At 37.8% G+C, this 21,752-nt stretch overlaps 1 protein-coding gene across 1 annotated transcript in view; it reads right to left on the bottom strand.

Annotated features, from left to right (window-relative positions):
- Positions 1-17,659, bottom strand: part of mgat4c (mgat4 family member C) — a 148,211-nt gene extending 130,552 nt beyond the window's left edge. The window contains exon 1 of the mRNA XM_084734277.1: positions 17,263-17,659. The gene's annotated coding sequence lies outside the window, so the exon portion shown is untranslated. The remainder of the gene's footprint in view (positions 1-17,262) is intronic.
- Positions 17,660-21,752: the final 4,093 nt, after the last annotated feature.

Below are 21,752 nucleotides of genomic sequence, written 5' to 3'. Positions count from 1 at the left end.
TGAAACAAATTTGTGTTTTTTGAAACGATGCTGTAACCACATTTTAACTAGTTGAAAGGGGTTGAAAAGAGGTCTTATGTTCAAACCGATCAACCTGCTTTCAACTAGAAATTGACATTTAAATCCCAGTGGGTGCTCACTGGGAAGCATGTAAAACAGTAAAACTTTAAGCGAGTTTAAGTAACATGACGAAATAGGAAATCTCTCCTCATCTAAATGAAAGGTTAAATTTGTACGCGCTAAAGTACATTTATTGTCCTGTTAAAACTGCCGTCTAATTTAACCGACATTAATCTGAAAAACATAACTACAGCTGAGAAAATGTCTGTTTTCATCTTTCTCTGTACTGTCATGGATAACTGATGTTCACTGTAGTGTTAATACTAACAGTTACTATGTAATAGGGCTGCACAATTAATCAAAATATTATTGAAGTTACTATGGGGCCAAGTGCAATTTCCAAAATGCAGAAGCTGCAATGATTTAAAAACAGCATTATAATAAAGTACTGTGGTGCTCCAGAGATGCCATGGCTTACAAATCCTGTTCTCCAGTAAGAAAACATGTTTTTTTTAATACAAAAATGTCACCTCATCCTGATTTCATTATGTTTTGTTTTCATTACAATGAAAATTGTGATGCACAAACAGTCATTACCACTAACTGTGAATCATAACACCATTAAAATATTCATCAGAATAATTGTAATTTGATTTTTTTTCATCATATTGTGCAGCCCTACTATGAAAACATTATGTTTAACTTTTTGTGTGTATGTATAAACTCTTTCACTAAAGTTTTTTCTTAAATTATCATAAATTTAGGAAAACTTCTGAAAATAGTTCCTAAGTTGCTCTGTTTCCAGAAGTTTTCTATGACTGAACTCCAGACATTCAGTGAATCGGCTCCTCCAACACTAATCTCCAGACCTGTATACTCTGTCTGAACACCTGTGTTGCCTGAAATTCCAGTGATAAATTAGTGACGACAATGAACAGCTTCAGTCGCAGGTGCATCAACTGTGCTATTTGAATTTCCTTCCCAAGGCGCCTTGTACAAATGCTGACTTCTGGAGTTTGCACTTTTGTCAATCGGAGTTTTCAGTGAGCAGAATTTAACGGCTCACTGAGAACTGTTAAATGTGGGACTGCCGAGGAGTAAATATCAGCACAGACAGCCTCATATTCAGCTGTTTATTGGTAATCCTGGTGACTCCATCAGGGGGGAGCAATTGGGAGCAATTATTCATGAAGGTTTCATTGTTTACTGGAGTCTGTTTGAGTTTGATGTACTGCTTTGTACGCTGTTCCGCTGTTCTACATTTACCACCTGCACATATTAGTGGGTTTTCTATACAATCATGTGATCAAATTATCAAAACAGTGAGCCAAGGAAGCCCTTCTGGACAATCAAAAGTATTATTTTTTAAAAGTCAGATCTGTTAAAGTTCCTGAATAACTGTAAGATTATGACCTCTCTTATTTTCCAAATAGAAGCTTCAGAAAACAAAACTCCTTGATGAAAAATTAAAAAAAAAAATAAGACAGGCACGCAGGCAGCCTCAGTCGCCTTCAGGTCCACATCTGTAACGTCAACCTCGGCACACCACCTCTAGCTGATCAAAGCTGCTTCATGACTACATCAACAGCTGGTGTGAATGTAGAAAAAAAAAGAAAAAAGGAATGGCAATATGGCATAGTTATGCAACCTATTTCAACCAGCCCTCCACCCCATTCTCCAAACAAACACAGCTTGCCTTTGGTCTTTATTTCACTGTCATTGATGCATATTTCATGAGGGAATTCACTGTCTTCCTTTGATTCTTTGGCACTTTGGTGCTGCAGTCTAGCAATCCATTAGCTCCCATTATCATCTCTACAGCCCTAATTACAGACAACAAGAAGACTGGTACAACTCTAATGTACTGCATATAATAGCTCTGACCTCTTCTCATATAGAATTTTAACAGGTATAATAAAAAGTGTAACTGCAGCTACTCTTTGAGTCAGCAAAAGATTTATCACATAGTCTATAAAATGTCAGAAAATGAAAAAAAAGCATTGAATTTCCCCAGAGTCAAATGCAGTGACTAAAAGTGACTGTTAACACCAAAATAAAAAAATATATATTTTTCCTCCAGCCTGTAGTGCTTTTGGTCCATCTAGATTTTTTTTGGTGTGAGCTGCAAAGTTTTTGAGATATGAGCTGTAGAGATGTCTGCCTTCCCTCCAGTATAATAAAACTAATATAATACAATAAAACAATGGCACTCAGCTTGTGGTGCTCAAAGCACCAAAAAATTAATTTGAAAAATTCAAAACCCTTAAGATGTTTTGCATGACCTTCTGTTCAAAATCCAACTCTCACATTTGAGAGGCTGGAACCAGCACGTTTTCCATTTTTCTTTGATAAATGACATAAATGATTAATAATAATAATAATAATAATGATTTCTGTCGATTAGAGCTGCAATGATTAAATGATTATTAATTGATTATAGAATTAATCTCCAACTGTTTTGATCATTCATTAGTTGTTTTGAGTCATTTTTTAATTTAAAAAACAGTCCAAAATCTCAGCTTCTCAAATTTTCTTTTTCTTCAGCCCTCTTATGGCAGTAATTAATGTCTTCGACTTGGACAAAACAAAACATTTGAGGACAATGTCACCATTTTTGACATTTCAAACCACACAACTAATAGATTAATTGAGAAAATGATCAACCAATAATTGGCAATGACAATAGTTTTCAGTTGCAGCCCTACTGTTTTCTGTAAATTGATCAGAGATGCTCACAAGTCATGTTTTGCAAATCCAAGTCAAATCTTGCAGAGTCTCAAGTCTTGCATGACTGTAAAGGAGGAACATTAAGTTATGTTAATCTGCAAAAAAAATAAAAAAATCCAAGTCCCAGATCTTGAGTCTGAGGACAAGTAGTGTTGTTGGCTTGAAAACGCTAATGATCAATCAATTTATAAATCATCAATAATTAATGAGCCACAAAACTTTTTTTTCTTCATTTCAAGTTTAAATTTCCTTATTCCGCAACTCCCCAACACAAAACAATATCAAATGAGGAGCAATTACTTTAATACTTATCAATTAATAGATTTTTAATCCGTATGTTCTCAACAGTGATTAATTGATTGATTATTAACCATTAACATTCCCAGTCTCAAGTCAAGTCCTGAGTCGTTGTATGTGTGATTTACTAATTAATTATCCGACTGATCACTTTAAACATTTTTGTCAGGGCAGCTTTTAGCGCCACAAAAACCCCTGCCCTCACATTACTTTATATAAAAATGATCCTCGCAGGTTTTACATGTGTGTGTATGCTGACTTTAAATATGAGGGAAAAAAAGATTTTGGATCAGGAAATAGTATCTGCAGATACGCTGAGCTGGGATATCAACACTGATATCAGGACAGAGACATCTCTAATTTTTCAATAACAAGCCGTGCAAATTGATTTAGTTTTATCTGCCAAGATTTTGAGGTATTCTCTTCTGAAACATCTGTCTCCACACCCATACAAAAGAGATGAAAGGAATTTCGTTTGTGCTCCCGAAAGCGGTGAAAAATTGCATTTTAAAAACTCATTGTCATCTGCTTTCACAGGGACTATTTCTGCGGTAGAAAGTATTTCAAATGAAAACTGTCACTGGCGTCTCCATTGTACTGGGATGGAAGCAGAGCTCTCCAAGACGCGTACCTCAAAACCTCAACGCAGAAAACCAAAACTGCCTACAAGGGTAGAGCTCACGTTTACTTGTAGTGAAATCTATTTTTTGTGCACGGGGGGCGGGAGTTGACCCTCTGGCAGCGACGTTGCTATGCTGGGTCACAGGACTGCACAGCAACAAGTTATCGATTATTTCACACACAAACATAAAACCTTAAGAAAGAAGTAAGTCTTTGTGGGGCTGACCTCAGCGATAAACTGTGCGAGTACAACCCTTCTTGGCTTCTAATGGGCAGAAAGTCACATTATGCTAAATGAGCAGCAGCGGGGGAGACGCTGAGGGGAAATGGCTGTAGACATGGAAGATGAAGCAGGCAAAGTGCACTTCAGTGAGTGTAAGATCATTCCACTTCAAAACACAAGGAGACTTAATCTTGCTATATAAGCAACTTTTCCCCAGTTATGGACAGCTGAGTGTTTTTATTTGAACCTGTTTACAGCTCAGTGTTAACTCTGAATAATACAAGGTTTGTTGTTTTTGATTGTGAGGACAAAAATCAGGCTCATCAGGCTACTGTTGTGTCATTTATATAATCTCACCTGTTTCTAACTGATGCACATTCGAACTAGAGGTGGAAAGTAATAGTTTGTCGACATGCTGGAGTACACATTTAACGTATGTGTACTTGAGTTTCTATTTTCCTACGTTATACATCAATCTACTGTAGATTTACTAACTGTACCGGAAGAAGCAGAGGGACAGAACCACCTCTCACCCACAGACAGCTGCTGTGCTCCGGGGAGCTCTGGAGGAGAGAGACTTGGGGCATCGGATGCTCATCTCTCCTTTTACATTTTTATCTCATCTCAAGTCTCACAAATTACTTTTTATTTGGTTTACTCTTATGGGGATTTTTTCATATTCATCTCCCTAAAGAAAGACCGTGTAAGAACTTGAGCAGATAAACTAAGTCTAGCAGAAATTTAGCTGTAGAGTTTATCTGTGTTGGAAAGAATAGCAGGCTTGTTCTGAAGTACACGCAGCACAGAAGAAGAGCACTCTAACATACAGATACAGTGTACACTCTTTGTCTTTTTGAGCCCCAGAGAGTTCCAGGTGCACAGATGTTTTAAAAGGAAATAGTCAGAGGCAGAACTTTATTCTAGTTATAGCAATGTTACTCATAAAGAAAATGCACAAAGCCAGTAACATACAGTTGATGCAATATTCTAGCTGTTTGAAAACTCAACAATGTTGTGAGATTTCCATCTATGTCTTGTTGTGTTTAGGTACGGTGTTTTTCTGCCTTGTGAGGTTTTCTTTTTATTCAGATGACTTAAAACCATAAAGCTGATGATTCATCTATAAATTAATGTATTGATGCATTTGAACAATTTTCTTAAGGTCTTACATTTCTTACATTTTCACTATTAGCGACATTCATAAAACACCGAAGGTTCACACAGATTTAATAATTCACAGCTATAAAGGTGATACAAACAGCCAAGGTAAAACCACTCTAAATAATACATTACAGAGCTGTAATACAAATGAAGTATTCAGTGTCGAATGAATCACTGTATGAATGGCTTAAACTGCTCTCTAACAGCTGGAAACTGCAGCTCCACAACACATGAGGTTGACACGTATGTGAAGCATTGGAAGAGAGTTATAAAGCTCCTCTCTTTGAGCTTTAGGTACAAAGAACTTTCCCTAAAATGTGTTATGAATGTGGTTTTGAAACCCTCTCAAAGGAAGTCAAAATGAGGAGCCAAATCAGAAACTGGGGGTAAAAGGGAATTGTTAAAGCAGAGATGAATCACAAGAGGAAGTGCAGAGGATTGGAAGGCCCCCAAAAGCTACAGTTTCATCTATTGTCATATTGGGACTTTTTTATTGTATTGGCCAAAGTCGCTTTAAATTTAAAATACATAAAGTCCAGTAGTACATTAATGTAAAATGGCATCAGACCACACTATACATCAGATCGGCACATGCAGGTGCTTCCCAAAATGTTGAGGCCGCACTTCTTTTTAGGGGAAGTCAATGCAATTTGACTTGTTTTTTGGATTATAATTTTGACAAATCTGTACACTAAGGCTGTAACTACTGATAATTTTCACTATCAATTAAACTGCCAATTATTTTCACAATTAACTGATTAATTTTTAGTCTTTAAAATGAAAAATTGTGAAAAATGCTCATCACAAATTCCAAGGCCAAAAGTGACATTTTCAAATTGCTTCTCTTGAGCAACCAAAAGTCCAAAACCCAAAGACTCTTCATTTACAGTACTATGGTAAATGACAAAGACAGCAGTGAATCCTTACATTTAAGAAGACAAAACCAGTAAATGTTTGATTTTTTTTCTTGCAAAATGACTGACACGATTAATCAAAATTATCAACCGCCATTATCAAATTAGTTAGCAATTAACTGTCTTTCAGTCGACTGAATCAACTAATGGTTGCAGATCTATTTCTTTCATATCAAACAGGCCTTTGTTTTATAGACATGTTCAGAGGTAGCCACTGTTTTGCAAGTCATATGTAAGTCAAGTCTTTATACTCAAGTCCCAAGTCTGGTTCAAAGTCAAAGACAGGCAAGTCCCAAGTCCTAAACAGTCATAATGTAACAGTGATTTTCCAGCCTGATTGATTTTCAAAGTAACTTATCAGTTAAGCTAAGCATTAGCTCACTGTGTTAATATTAGCCTAGAGTTATCATTCAACAAAGGTAGAAGTTGTTGCATCTTCTTCCCTAATTTTCTACCCACACATTTTGCATACTGCAATTCATTCTTAGTTGACCACCTCATAGTGTTTTTTAATCTTTGGTATAATTTTTCACGTCTCAGTCATGTGACTGCAGTCTAGACATTTCTAATGATTGTTTTGTGATCTTGCCTGAGCTGGAGTGTTCGTGATGCCTTTAGAAATTAAGGTTGATCAATCAGCCATCATCACGCCTTCAGTCTTCCCCGTCCAAGTGGATCAATGACTCAACACAGTGGCCAGGCATTACTTACCCGTACATCTGTTCAAGTAGTGTAGGGCCTAGTGTTGTCTGTAATAAACCAACCTGTTAATAACCAACTGTATGGGCTGAGATTTAGTTGGAAGCGACAGTCATGTTTACTGCTGCTGCTGTAGCCTATGACTGCAGCCTCCCACTCAAGCTCTCCATCAGTAGTAAGTGACAGTGAATATATATGTGAAAGTGATATTCTTTTGCCCAAAAAAGCTGGCGTGGGCATGGTGCTTGATGATGTTATGATAGTCTGATGTATTTTATGGCACCTTAAGGTCATGTGAAACTTACAAATGTAAATCCCTCTTTAAACTTAATGCATTGAGCCAAACTTAAATGTCTTCCTTCTTGCTTCAGGCTCCCAGTTTTTCTGTCTCCATTTAATTTTCTTCCCGTGAGCAAGGTCCTATTCTTTAAAGAAAATATATGCTTGTGAAGCTTTTTTTTTTCCTAATTCAAGCATAAATGCAGACAAAAACATCCCTATGCACTCTGCAGCATCTGCTACATCAATTTAAAGTAACTCTGGATCAGTACAATCAGACATCACACAGTGATCTCGGGTCAAACATGCAAAGTACAAATCTGCAGTTGTATATGGTATTGTACATCAGCACTGACTCAACATTAACCTTTTTAATTTAACAAAAATGTAATCTCAAATGTTAAATGTCTACACACAAGCAGCCATACAAGAACTTTGCCAAATGCAAACAAGATTATGAGACATTCAAATACCAGCTTTCAGTAAAAGACAGTTATTTAAAGGAGCAATATGTAAAAATTGTGCATCAAAAAATTAGTACTACAGTCCAAATAGCCAGATGGAGCTATAGATGGAATAGAGGCTGAAACTGTTTTTAGTATACAATCTATGGCTGAAGCAAGTCGTTTCCCCCACCTCCTCCCCAGACTCGAGGAAGCTCAGGCAGGAGCGCAATATTGTAATTTGACAATAACAAATGATGATGAGTCCTACACTGTAAGTTGATCAGTTTAGAACAGTCAGTTGTCTGTCAGTGTAAGACCATTATTCTGCTCACTGCTCTGTAAATACACACTCTGGAGTTTGAGTTAAGTGACTGCCTGTCTCACTGCCTGCAAGACTCCATTAAGATTTTGCTCAATTCAATCGTTAAAAACATCTACTCCTTCTACAAGATTATTCATGATTTCTTATGACTCATAAACAGACACGTACTGATTCTGTGAACATTCTGCATTATTTTTAAATCTAATTAACCAGAAACAATAACCCAAGTTACAGATCAAACTAGAAATGTCAAAGGAGGACACGGTTTCTGTGGCTTTGTTGTCAAAGAAGCAAGTATTTCAACTTCACATTTTGTCTTTAATCTCGAAAGACATGTCATGGTCAATTTATGATTTATTATAGTCAATATCTTGCAAATTTCTCTTTAAAGTCAGTGCTGAAGAAATTATTTTTAGGTTATGTATCAAGGCCAATGGGCTGCTTTCATGTGCTCTTTTGTTTGCCTGTGCGTCATTGCCAGAGCATTCAGATCAGCAGCCTCTCAAGCCACAATTTCTCAGGAGGTGGTGAGGTTTTTTTTTTTATTTCACTTTGTAATAGCAGGTCAGAGGTGCCTATACCTTAATAAAGTCTCTCTCTTTGTCTTTGTCTTCCTCTCCCTCCCCATCTGAAGCTGATGGTCGATGGTTCTGTCAGGTTTTTTATGACAGATTTATTGCTTCCAAACACACAGATCTGACCATGAAATAAGCTTCTTTGATATCTTTGTTCTATTTAATGTAATGCTTTATGTCATATGTTGCCTTTTGAATGTAGCTTTTGTATGTCCTTAGTATGATTTTAATCACAGATATTTATATTTGAAGCAAATAGCCAAAGATTCAAACAAGGGCCACATGCAGCTAGAGGATCATCAGCAGTCAGTTTGACACAAACACTTGTTACTTGGGGACAAACAGGATGTGCTAGCTGGTTAGAATGTCTCTGCAACACGACACATAGACGTCTTTGACATAACATCAAACCTGTTATTTCTCTACAGTCTGTAATTGTAGTTAGCTTCTGAATTTTTAAACATTAACAGGCGGCTCATGACCTCTAGGAGGACTTAGTTACTGCAGAGGGGCCACCATTTTTATTTGATAGTTTGATAGTTCTTTTTTCTGTCAAATATTAAAATATGTCTGAAAATGCACATTAGCATGAATCCATCAAATTATTAGTGAAGATAAATCAGCCTATGCTTTATAAACGTCCAAATATTTAATTTACACAACATTGACAAAAGGCTACCCATGAAGTTTCATGCAGTTATTACCCCTTTTTCAATTGCATGTGCTGGCTTGGTTTGACTCGGTGTGATGTGGCACGTCAGCCTTAAATGACAGGGATTTGAATTTCCATTACAACAGGGCCACTCGATTCAAGGTGTGTCTTTTAATTGAAGACAAGTGGTCCAGCTTGAATCATGCAGCTGTAAAACAGTGAACCAACACTGAACTTCCTATAAATTCTTCACAAGAAAGGTCCTGTGATATTGCGTGATTCATAAGCTTTTATTATGAAGCAGCAAAACCAGGAAATCAGCGGTAACTTGACACGTCATAGATTATCTTCTGAAGTACTGAGAGCTGAACACACAGTCACAGATACTTTTAAAATCTCTTTCTCTGTGCTCTCCTGCACACACGAGTCAAATATCACAACACATGCTTGTTCGAGTTGGACAAAAGGGTGGTTGTCACCACAGCCATCTTCTTGAAGGCAGGTCAAACTTGTTTTGGCCCCCACTCCAGAGTAGGTCCATTTCAGGCATGACTCAGCGCGCTAAAAGTGATAAATATTTTGATAACCTGAATGCACCTTTAATGAACAGATGGGAGTTTTAATTTTCATCACTCAATTTTACATTCACCTCACCATCAGTAACCACCACTAAAGTTCTTTTGTGTTTGTTATGTGTTTAACTGTCAGGCTTTTCACAGCTTAGATAGTGTATGTAAATTAACATTCTTACTGTCCTGCAGCACAAAATGAATATATTTGAGGGGTCTGTTGGCTGCTATTAGAAGTTGACTACAGTTATGTAACTAATAGTAATGCACCTCAAATTGTAAATGGCTTGGTTGAGTGAAAATGGAGGTAAAATTGGAAGAAAATGGACAGACAGCAGAATTTGCAAATTGCAAAGAAAGATTTTCCTTCAGACTGAATTAATGAAAGATGAGTTTTTGTTGGATTCTCAGGAACACTTCAGTTTAAAAAAAAAAGTTCCTGTTATAAAAGTAACTGCACAAACTTCTACAGCAGATGCTGGCATTCAAGGTGAACTTCACGAAAACACGCTGGGTGTCTGACTACAACTAGTTCTGTCTTCCTGAAGTTGAAGCAAAACATTATGTTGAGCATATGGGACTGAATATACCCAGAGCTTGAGACCTCTCCTCTCCCCTCTCTTAATATACATGATATTCATGCTTAGCATCACGATGCTCACTGAACCAGCTAAGCACTTGACGGCAGCATCAATGCATCTCACAGTGTATGACTATACAGTCTGGATTCATGCCTGGAGTGTTTCAACTCCTTCCTCAGATAAACTTGGCATTGGCACTAAGCGCGCTGTAAATACAGTCCATTCTTTCACTCATTGAGCCAGGCAGGAAGGCAGTCAGTAACTCAGTCATTCAGTCAGTGCTGGCATTAAGATTTCTCCTCACAACAGCTGAACATAGACCGGAGGTCAGATCCACTGTCGCTGAAGCAGGCTTCATTCTCTGACGCTTACGCCTCACATCCTCTGTGTAACAGCAAAGCTTAACGGCTGCCCAATAGATTCCAGCTGCCCAGACTTTCACGACCCGTACCACCTCACATAATCAACATGGTAAGACACTGGGGGGAAGAGTACGGTCAAGAGGCAGACCGACAATTATTTGTGGCATTTGTCTAACCTTTCACGGAAAAATCAAGTGAGTGGCTGCCCAGACTACCTGAGTGGATGCTGTTGCAATCATTAGTGTCTCTCAGCAGCTAAAAGTTCACTGTGAGAAATGTCTTTAAAAAAAGTAAATCTGAGTCTTAATTTCTTTTTTCCTGTATAAACTGAAAAGAATCTGTTGACAGGGAGATACTGTTTCAGCATTTTCAAGAGCACTTCCAGTGATTATATCACACCCATTCTTGAGAACTGCAATAAATCACATCCTACAAAAAAAACTTTAAAAATGATTAATAACTACACTCTAATTTTAGGTAAACATTTATTATTAAGCGATTTATATATATGAAATAAAGGTAATTTATAAAATGTTTTGGTTTGCTTTCATTTTTTAATTTCTAAACTTGCTCTGTTCCATATAACAACCTTGTCCCTGACAGAATTTGCGACTTCAAACAATTTAAAAATGTGTTAAAAGTCTTCAAAATCTAAAACTAACAATTCCTACTGATAACATAGGTATACAAATGTGCTATTATAATCATCTTTGTTTTCATAATCACTTTTTTAATGAAAATGTTGAACCTTTAAAATTGTGTCCCTGATTTCCATTAACACCGTCAGATTTTTCCTAAAACACAAAAAAGGTTCAGCTATACCCTAAGGACTCCTGTCTCACTTTCTGGCTTAAAAAAAAGGCAGGAACCCTGCTCAGGCTCTGGTAAGCTTGCTATTTTTGACAAATAAATAAGATTGCTATCACATCATGTCTCAACCATAACATGTCAACTCTGTAGCCCTTCTAAATCAAAGCTAAAATAGAATTATGGTGTAATTATGGTTGTGTATTTTGGTTAGCATTAAAAGAAATCTTAGTAACTTATAAAAATAACATGACCACTCACTAAGACTATGATGTGAAATGAAAAAATGTAACATTTTGTCAATTCTGAAAGTCTATACTTATTAAAAAACTAAATCACTAGAAGGTTGGCCTGTTACAAGATTTAATAGCCAAGAGTTTGATCTTTTAAAATATATCTTCCCAGCATAACTGAAGAGTGAAAATTGTAAACCCCCTCAAAATACTGTTTTGTCACAAAAGAATGACTGGTCATATATACCTGAGACTGACTGCAGGAAACTGTCTCAGGAAGTTATTAAACCCCGCTGACAAACTTTGAAAGAGTTAATAAAGGATGGACATTTTCATCTTGTCTTTCTAAAATGTCTGTGTTAACGCTGGCATGGCAACAGAAAAAAGCCTGCATGTAATTCCATTCAAAAAGTTAGACGGATTAGAGCTTTTAAGGTTTACGTTCTGCCTGAGCACACAGGGTCAATGGAAGCCCCTCTTTCCCTTTGAGAAAAATGACTTTATTTAAATTACTTGTACAGTATGAATGAATGCAAAACGTATGACTCATTTTTATTTAAGAGTCTAGTCATTTTTTAGCTGGGAAAGATTAAGCACCAGCATGGCTCCTGCTTCATACCAACATTCACAGCTGGAATCCATCCAGTATTTCCAGAGCTACACAGCACAGCAATAACCCCTTATGTTCAAAGAGCGCAAATACTGCAGTTGGATAGAGCAGTGTGTGACCACTGGACTCATGTCTCAGGTGCAGCTCTTTTCTTCACTTAACTGTCTTCATGCACCTGGTCTGTTCTTTACAGAACTGCCTCACAACATTTTTTTTTTTTGTTTTGCTTTGCACAGGGCAAGGCAGTAACTTCACAACAATGTACAAATGTGATAATGATATGAAGATTTTTCTACTTTGTCTAATATCTTTCTCAATATAAAAATAAACCAGCAGGTAAATGGTGGTCTGATGCTGCTAAGGACTAAGATTAAATGACCTATTCTGTCATGGATGGGAAGCCAGTGAGGGATCAAGTCTTCATGACAGCACAAAGAGAGACCTTAGGCCTGATTAAAGCCATGGTAAAGCAAGTTTGGTGGGGTTGCAAATAGGTTTGGGCGATTGGATGAATATATCGGCTGTCTGTGATTGGTAGAGTCCATTGCAGGCTAGGGATTTGGGGCAATATTTTAGGACATTCATTTTACTAATGGTATCCCTCCAAAGAGTGCGAGCTGATGCTCAGGGACGGTCTTTAACATTTTTCACTTGTACATCTCACGCAACAGAAATGATCTCATGTTAATCTATGCAGCTATCTGCACCAGTGTCCTAGCTGTGTCTGACTGGCATAAATAAGATGTGAAGCATTTATTTAGATTTCAAGTCTAGTATTTTGACAAACGTGTAAATGCGATGTTGAAGCCCCGTAAAAAGGCACTGAATACATGATTTATCTACATTTGTGTGCTCACTCACTCTGCTCACACAGAATCTCCAGCTGGGACATGGGAACTTCTTAAGCTTCTTCTGCAGTTTTCATTCATGAACAAGCTGTACATTTACTGCAACTAGACACCTTCACTGTTAGAAGTTAATCCCTCTGCTCCGATCACCAACACCTGAGCGCAACAATGCAGCTTCTTTTCTCTCTTTTGCTCAACCACACACGCTGCAGTGCTTATAGTACAATCATGTGCATCACTTCGATGAAAAAAAAAAGATCTGAAATATTCACACATATTGAAGGAAAACTGCCGACTGCACAGAAAGTTTAGGCGCTGGTTTGCTGCTAGATGCTTTGGAATTTGCGCGGACAGGATGAAGCCTATAGACTCTTCAGTGTGTCTTCTCTTCAGACCACACACCCACTGAGTGGGAGGAAAACAGCCTGTGGAGCCAGAATATTTTCACATCTAATGCAGTGAGTTAAAGATTTGCAAAAACTAATGAAGGTGGTTTTGGTGAGCTTTGTTTTTCTGTTGAGTTTAAATGAAGTGTGTTTTACAATGAGTTAGGGCTGCATCTGATGATTATTTTCAATGCTGATTAAACTGGCGATTATTTTCTTGATTAATTGATTAGTTGTTTGGTCATAAAATAAAATAAAATGTCAGAAAATGGTAAAAATTTTCAATCAGTGTTTCCCAAAGCCCATGTCCTCAAATGTCTTGCCAACAATATATATATATTGCCAGGATATTCAGTTTACTTCATAAAGGAGTCAAGAAACCAGGAAATATTAACATTTAAGAAGCTTTTTGATTAATTGATAGTTGTTGATTAATGTAATAATTGATTCATAATAAATTAATGAATAAATCATTGCAGCTCTACAATGAGTTAACAAGGCAAGTTAATTGTAACTTAGTTTTGGTTATTTCAGTTTGGTTTTTACTGGTGTGAGCGAACATACGTAATGAACGTAGGCAGCAAACGTAACGTAGCAAACTCACTGCACAAATAAATCAGCAATCACCAGTTTCTGAGGCTAGATGGAAATTTTTTGACATAGTACCCAATGATAGTTGCAAAACATAGGTATAAAATTAAAAAATTAAATATAAACAGCAATGTTTCTATGTGTCCAGCTACCGACAGAAAAAAATCTCTCAAGATCTCTAAGATATACATTTTCCTCAGATAATATATACAGATTTTTTTTCCCTGGAAACAATAATGTTTTCAAATCCTGCTTTTGAATGAACTGTTATACCAAACCATAACGGGTAACTGTTTTTGAGATGGATCACAAAATAGGGACTTTTCTTTTACACAAATCTCTTTCAGGCAAACACCGAAGATCAGGGGCAGTGTGCAGACAGTCAGCACAAATGGGTTTCTTAATGATAACAATGGGTTGTTGTGGGGATTCAACGTGCCATTGTGGAGCTGTCTGTCTACCACAAGGCCTCACTACCATACATTTTTAAGCAACCGTCAGCACAACAGTGAGATTTCCACAGTCCACAGATAGTTTTACTAACTCATGTACCTCTTTTCAATCTGTCAGTAAAAATGAATTCATTCCAATTAATAGTGGTTTCACAGAGAGCTGTGGTAACAAGCTGAGGCTCATAGTGGGAGACTCGCCCCTCGGTGACCCCTAATGAGCCAGCAGCCTCCTGCCAGAGGAAGCCCGAGCTGCTGCACTTGTAATGAGCTGCTGTTTTGCTACAGGCCTTTCAGATGAGCCATGGAGCTGTCACTCGCACCGCAGTGCATGAGTGGCCCTGGCAGATGATGCAATTCTTTGGCGACTTTAAGGACAATGCATGCCGCTGGTGATGATGCGTTGGGGTAAAATTTCAATACAGCGTTGATAAAGTAAAATCCTTTCAGGTATTCTTTTCATATTTTGTCTTATAGCGGATATCACAGTTTGAAGAGGAGCTGTTTATAGTTAAAACACTGAGTGAAAAAAAATTAAAACATAACAAAGTGCTTCTGTTTTTGTTTAGATGTGTTGTTCTTGTCTAACAGCCACACTGGAGCCAGCCAGTGACGGAGGACAGGCCCTAGAGGCAAGTTATGTTATTTTTACAGGATACAAGCTATTTTTGTTTGGCATGGAGTTGCAACTAATGAATATTTTCAATATTGGTCAACCTATAAAATATGTCTTCACTTAAACATTTACTCATTTAGGCCTCTGGTCAAACTGGAGTCTGGGGACCAACAAAGGTCCAACAGTGTGTTAAAGGGGGTCTCCTGGAGCAGGAGGAATATAATTTTTTTTTTTTTTTTTTAAGAAACTGGAACAACAGAAAGGGAAACGGGGTTGGCTGTTTTGATTGACTGTAATTGAGTGGTCCTAGTTTAATCATGAATGGACTTTGAAGATCTTATCTTCAAAACTAAAAAAAAAGAAAATACTCGGAGGGGATTCCTTAAGACGAATTCCTGTTAAAGTGGGGTCCGTGAGCTACTGTGAGGATCCTTGGCATGAAAAAGTTTGGGAACCCCTGAAAGTTGTAAAGAAAAATATACCTCAATATAATAACTCAAGGGGACTTTTTCCAAATTGCTTGTAACTAACAATACAAACCCAAAAGTTATTGCATTGATAATGTCATGATGTCCACCAGTCTGGTTCTGTTAGAGCCGGAGTCGGCAACCTGCAGCTCTCTTGCCTTTTTCCAGTGGCTGCATGTGGCTTTGACAAAAGTTATATGGAAATGAATCATTTTAATTCTCATTTATCATTGTTGTAGGCCTCAAGTGATTCTTACATCCCCCAATAGTATAAATGTGTTCATACACCAAATAAAAGAAATAAAAGTTAATATTTTGTTAACTAAAATGTGCACTGCGGCCAACATGTGTGGCTCAGTGCCTTCGGTGCCTGGTCAGATGATACTATCCATTTGATATTGTTTAATATAGCTACATTTGTCTGTATTGGTAGCAGCGTATATGTTGTCTGATATTTTTTTTACAGAATATTATGCAAATTCTTTTGATTTTTTTTTCTTTTTTTTTTATAGCCATCATTTTTGTATATTTGATGTTTTTTTTAAAGATAACCAGTAGGATTTGTCTGAATGCACCAGAACATCATGTACAGATGTTTTAGGTTGGTGAAACATCCTTAGCAGAGCAAAGTAATGAGAAAATAAGGATATACAGGCAGAAGGCAGGGTCTCTGCAGATACAGCTACCAGCAAACACTTCTAGTGGGTCATATGTAGAGCTGGGGATCGTTACTATATAAACAATATAAACAGGCAATTTTTACAGTTCTGGGTACCAAAAGGATTAAATGCGGAACTGAATCGTTTGACTGGAGACGTTTCAATGCTACTTAGTATTGGGTTATTTCAGTTGATATCTTAAAGTTATTGATTACCCAGCCTGTCACGAGTGATGATTGAAAAGGATTATGTTTATAAGAGTCCTTTATTTTTTCATAAAACTGTTGCATATTGGGCCTATGCTTTTAACTTATGCTTTGTGCTTTTTAAACTATTGTTATTAATAATTATTATAAATACCAGTGAAAAATTTCTGTTTCAGTGTCCGCATTTCATGTATAAAAATAAACAATATTGGCCAACATCAGATTTTATTTTACTCCCTAATATCGGTATCAGCATTGGTCCCAAAAATCCAGTATCAGTCAGGCTCTAATATAAGTATAAAATTGACTTGACTTCAGATAAGTGAGTGAGAAAAGCAGCACATAAGTACAGTGAATCTGTTGTACAATGTTAATAAATTAATTCAAAATATTGATTCATTAGTCTCAGCACTATGAGGCTGTAACACATTAATAATACACAAAGTTGTGATCTTATAAATTGTGATCTCATATGTGACATGTATTTATTAGGCACAGGTTTCATTTAGATAAGCAATGCCTCCTGCTGTTTTACTTCCTTCAATGGACCCATAATGTGTTTAAAGACTTAGTTAAAGATCTGGACTCTTCCCTGTAGTCGCCGGGTTGGAGAGAAATTGGATGCATGCTCTGTGAGTGTGACTTATTGCATTTGTGATGTTATCAGACACGCAGCACCACATGCTGAGCCGCCTGAGCGGTGAGGCAGGCTGGATAATGTGCAGAAAGTTATGACTCGGGCTCCATCTCTGAGACACACTGCGCGGAGCTCGATAAGAGCCGGAATACGCGTGCTGGTGTAGTTATCAGTCTAACCACGTGGCCTCACCTGCGAGTCCTTCAGCAGCCATCAGCTCAACTCAAAAACAGCCAACATCACAGAAACACCAGCTCGCACTCACCTCCACGTCTGCGGGCGCCGCGGGGGTCCAAACGCAGGTGGAGATCTGAAGAGCTTTGCCTCTTGTTTTTCTAATTCTTGTCTCCTGACGGGCAGATCAGGACACCGGCTCCGACGCGCTTCGCGATCCCGACTGACAGAGCCCGAGCAGGGGGCAGTGAGGCGAGGAGGCACCGCTGGAAATGTCTGCAGCGGCTGATTCTCCTCCGCGCGTCTCGCTCTCCCTCCTCTCGCGTTTTGATTCAGTCTCTGCCTTCAGCTCTCATAAAAGACAAACTTTAAGAATTTCACGGGGCATTTCGAGCTGTCGAGATTGCTGCCACATCCCTAAGGTACCGTGACTCTTGATGCTGCTGATGCTCCGGTCTGCTCTCTCCTCTCCTCTCTTCTCCTCTCCTCTCCTCTCCTTTCCTCTGCTCCTCCCGGCACGGCAGCGGGCGGACAGGAGGGCGGTGCGACTGGATTCGTGCGCTCCAGCGGTGCATGCGTGGCACGGACGGCCAGATCCCAGGATTCACCTGTCATCACAAGACAAAGTGCATCCTATTTAAGATACAAGCGAAGATGGGCCCAGCGCAAAGGCTGCAACCCTCAAACACAGGGCCGCTGATAAAATTTTAAGGGGAACCCAAGGTGCACAATAGTCCATGCCCCCATCCTCCTCTAGGAGGAGATTAGGAGAGAAAAAAAGCAATTAGTTTCCAAACCCTGTAGATGTTTTAGGATGCTGTGGGTTTGGAGGAAGTCACTGATAAATTATATGAAGTTGGAGAATAGCTGTCCAAACTTTTATGACAAAAAAATCAATCCAGACCTAATAGAGGTCTGGAGGACTTAATAGAGGTTTCATCCCATGGAGCCTTTCAACGGCTTTTGTTGCCTTTCTGTACTGTTGAAGGCGAGATAACAGGGAGGGTGAAATTGAACCAACCTTTATTTTGACAGGGACCTCTTAGGAATCTCTCCACGACCCCAGACCCCAGATTAGGAAGTCTCGTCCTTAACCATTTCTCATGTTGTACTTGTTTCTGTTCTGAGAAACTATTTTGTTTTGTTTTTTCATCAGTTAGGGGACAGCATGGCTAAAAGTGGGACAGTTGCAATATGAAACTTTTCTCTGGTATCATGGAAGTCAGGAATATGTCACATGAAGTGCACCCTGCCTTTGAGTCCACTGGCAAACTTTATCAGTTTTGCCTGAGTAGAAAAATATTTCGAAGGTCGAAGTAATGTGTTCATTTTGTGCTCCTTTTATTAAAGATATATTTGCTGGAAAGCCCAGGGTTAGACTGAGGAAGACCAACAGAGGTTTCGCCAGTCCGTATAGGCTGTTTTATGTGCAGTTAGCATTGTAAGCCATAAATATTAAATACTTACTTGTTTGTGGTTGATTCATTCAACCATTACATTCAGTCTTAGCCTGTGTTTCTTTCGTCCCGACAGAGGGGAAAAAGGAACTCTGCACAATGTCAATTTCTGGGCTGACTGCACTTGATTCATTTATCCAAAAAAATAAAAAATGATTGGTACTGATAGAGTACGTGTGTATGTTGTTCAAAATAAAATATGGTTATTATAAATTAATGCATTTCTGTGTGAAAAGCCCCTTGCCTTCTTGGATGCCCCTATAGGCAATGCCCTCTAGAGTGCCCTTCCAGTAGACATACAATACGATTCAATATGATACGATACAATACGATTTTTAAATCAGCTTTAGTGTTCCTTCTGAATACATAAGACAGTGGCAGACTCAGGCTGTCTGAGGGGAAGGGGCAAAAATTAAAAAATAGACACCACCTGTATGCAGTGGGGGACCAATGCACCAAAAGATGTAATGCCTTTATGGTGAAACAGTACAATTGCTACACCTCTGTAAGAACACACACCATTTAAAGGCATCTAGAGGCCAACAATTATTCTTGCATATAGGGCAATGATCCATTAATGTATATAATGCACATTCTGAAAAGGGCCACAATGAGTACTTTTACTTCTACATAGACTTTGCTCCTCATGCTTTGATATTTTTGCTTAAACCCAAATGAATGTGTGCAGAGAGCTATGAGGCTGATTCAAAGCAGGAAATCTGTTGGCCAGAAAAAAACGAAACAAAACAATGAGTTTAAAGAGGCTTAAGTGCTCTGCAGAGCCGAAGCGAACTGCAAAGCCAGATAATAAGCATCTGTGTAAAGTGAGTTCACTCATAGTGACAAAGCTACATCATTTGATCAGTTCTTTGTATAAAGATATTAATTAGTACAGTTTTGGTTAAACTTTCAATGGAATGGACTCTAATTTTTTTACATTGTGGTGCTTTTTCAGTCTTCTACCACTACACAAAACACTTCTGGTTTATTTCAAATATTTAAGAGATAATAAAAATAAAGTATACTTTTTGAAAACATAAGACAAAGTGTGCAATGCTTTGTGATCCAGAATGTGTCCAGTGTTTCCCAGTACTGCTGTACCAATGTCACTTCTATGAGGTTTCCAGCAGATTTTGTGGTCTTGTATCACAGGCAGCAATTTCTTTCTTTCTATAAAAAGGATTTCATTTGATTTGTACATGTGTATGTATGTCACAATTTCCAAACAACTCAAGTTTAATTTTGAAAAAAACAAAACAAATTTAATGATAGTTTCTTTGTGTCAAACCCAATTTTTAATATATTAAAAATTATTATTATTATTTATTTCCGCAGATCAGAAAATATTTGTATCATCCACAAATTTCAATATTTGTGATACCTCACATGTATCATCAATATAAAGAACAAACAATTTCAGGCCTAATACTGACTCCTGCAGGACTCTGCACAAGCTGTTGGTGATTTCTTATGTAACTTTTTCAGCCAGTTCAGTCCCACCCCTCTTATGCCGTACCTTTCATTTTATTGATTAATATCTACTTTTAAATCCAAGTCCATTATTCATTTAACTCATACAAGGATTTCACCTTGTGAATTCAAATTTTACCAGTTTAGAGGCTCAAGAATCTATGCAGAAAATTGTCTAATGTGTGAAACCACAGAATTAAAGAGACATAAATTGTACTTGGATATTGTGAGTAGGAAAACTAAGACATTACTCAGTATAAGTGAAGAAAGATTCAGTGTAAAAAATGTCAGTGTCTGTGTCTAATCACCAGTATCCATGTTGAGGCTATTAAGTCAAGCTTATTAGAACTTTTCAGTGAAAATGACATGGCACCAATGAGCGCAGTCACACAGAGAGAATGCTGTGGATACCAGCTCATGCTTCAGTTGAGGTCATATTTGGGCTAAGCTGTTTATATGCATATTCATATCCTAATCACAAATACCCCAGCATACATAATTAAGCTGAATACTTTGGATATTATTATGGAAAGAGAACTCAGTGTGACCACAAAAAAATAACATTAAATGGGATACCCTGGGTAATATGAGCCTATCCCAGCACATAATCATGATGGGAGCTTATACCAGATGGGAAATGGTGTTTTCATGCCCCAAATGGAAATGTTGAGCCTCCTGGATAATATTGGGATGTAAATGTGCATAAAAATGCCTTCATTATAACATGTAGCAGCGTGTCATTGTTGGAGAGAACATTTATTTTAGGTGTTCACGACATACAAAGCAAGCCAGGCATTGTTGCTCACTTTTGTCTGTTAAATTCAGTTTCATAAATCATATCAGGCCTGCCAGTGGTGGAGAAGTCGTGGAAAGTTTATTTGATGACTGTGAAGGCCTGAATATTTGGGCTTTGGGAGAGAATCCATATATTCATAATCCTGCTTACTCCCAGTAGACATCTGGGGGAGAATGGGGCACATTTCCTCAAGAATTGCATTTCAGTACAGTTTAGAGGTAGTCTGAGAGGAGCTATTTTTTATTTTACTGGACTATTTTTTTTTACTCTACCATATATAAAATGGAGGAGCACTTTTATATGCATCTGATGACTGTTACGCTAGACTAAGATAAAATAAACTTAAATGTGTCATGGCAGCAAAGCACAAAACTGATTCTTAAGGAAGTAAACTAAAACCAAAATAGAAACATCTATAAAATATGAAGGCTGACATAGAAATTGAGCTACCTTTCGTACTGTATACAATAATAGGTGCACTGTTAAAGGCACAAAAATCCAACATTTTCCTAAAAAAAACAATGTATAACTCATATAAAAGAACCCACCAGAAGTGTGTCCCACCAGAAGTGTGTGGTGGTGGCTATATCTACAGACACCCTACCTTCTGCCTTTATTTTCTCATTATTTCACCATCTCACAATGTCAAATACCGACCCAAAATGTCAGTATTTGACATCCTGAAATCAACTATTTTTCTGTTTATGAATAGTTCTGCCAACTAATTCTACCTCTGACATGCAAAACATGAGGCAAAAACATGCTGTCACCTTAAATGCATCAATAATCTAACAATAAATTTGCAGTTTTAAAGGAGAAATCTGTCATATTTACTGCAATTTATCAGACAATGGCGAT

Source organism: Lutjanus erythropterus, chromosome 13 (genome assembly GCF_056507025.1).
Source record: "Lutjanus erythropterus isolate fLutEry1 chromosome 13, fLutEry1.hap2, whole genome shotgun sequence".
Taxonomy (NCBI): Eukaryota; Metazoa; Chordata; class Actinopteri; order Lutjaniformes; family Lutjanidae; genus Lutjanus; species Lutjanus erythropterus.
The sequence above is the reverse complement of the archived record's forward strand: the minus strand, read 5'-3'. Positions and strand labels throughout refer to the sequence as shown.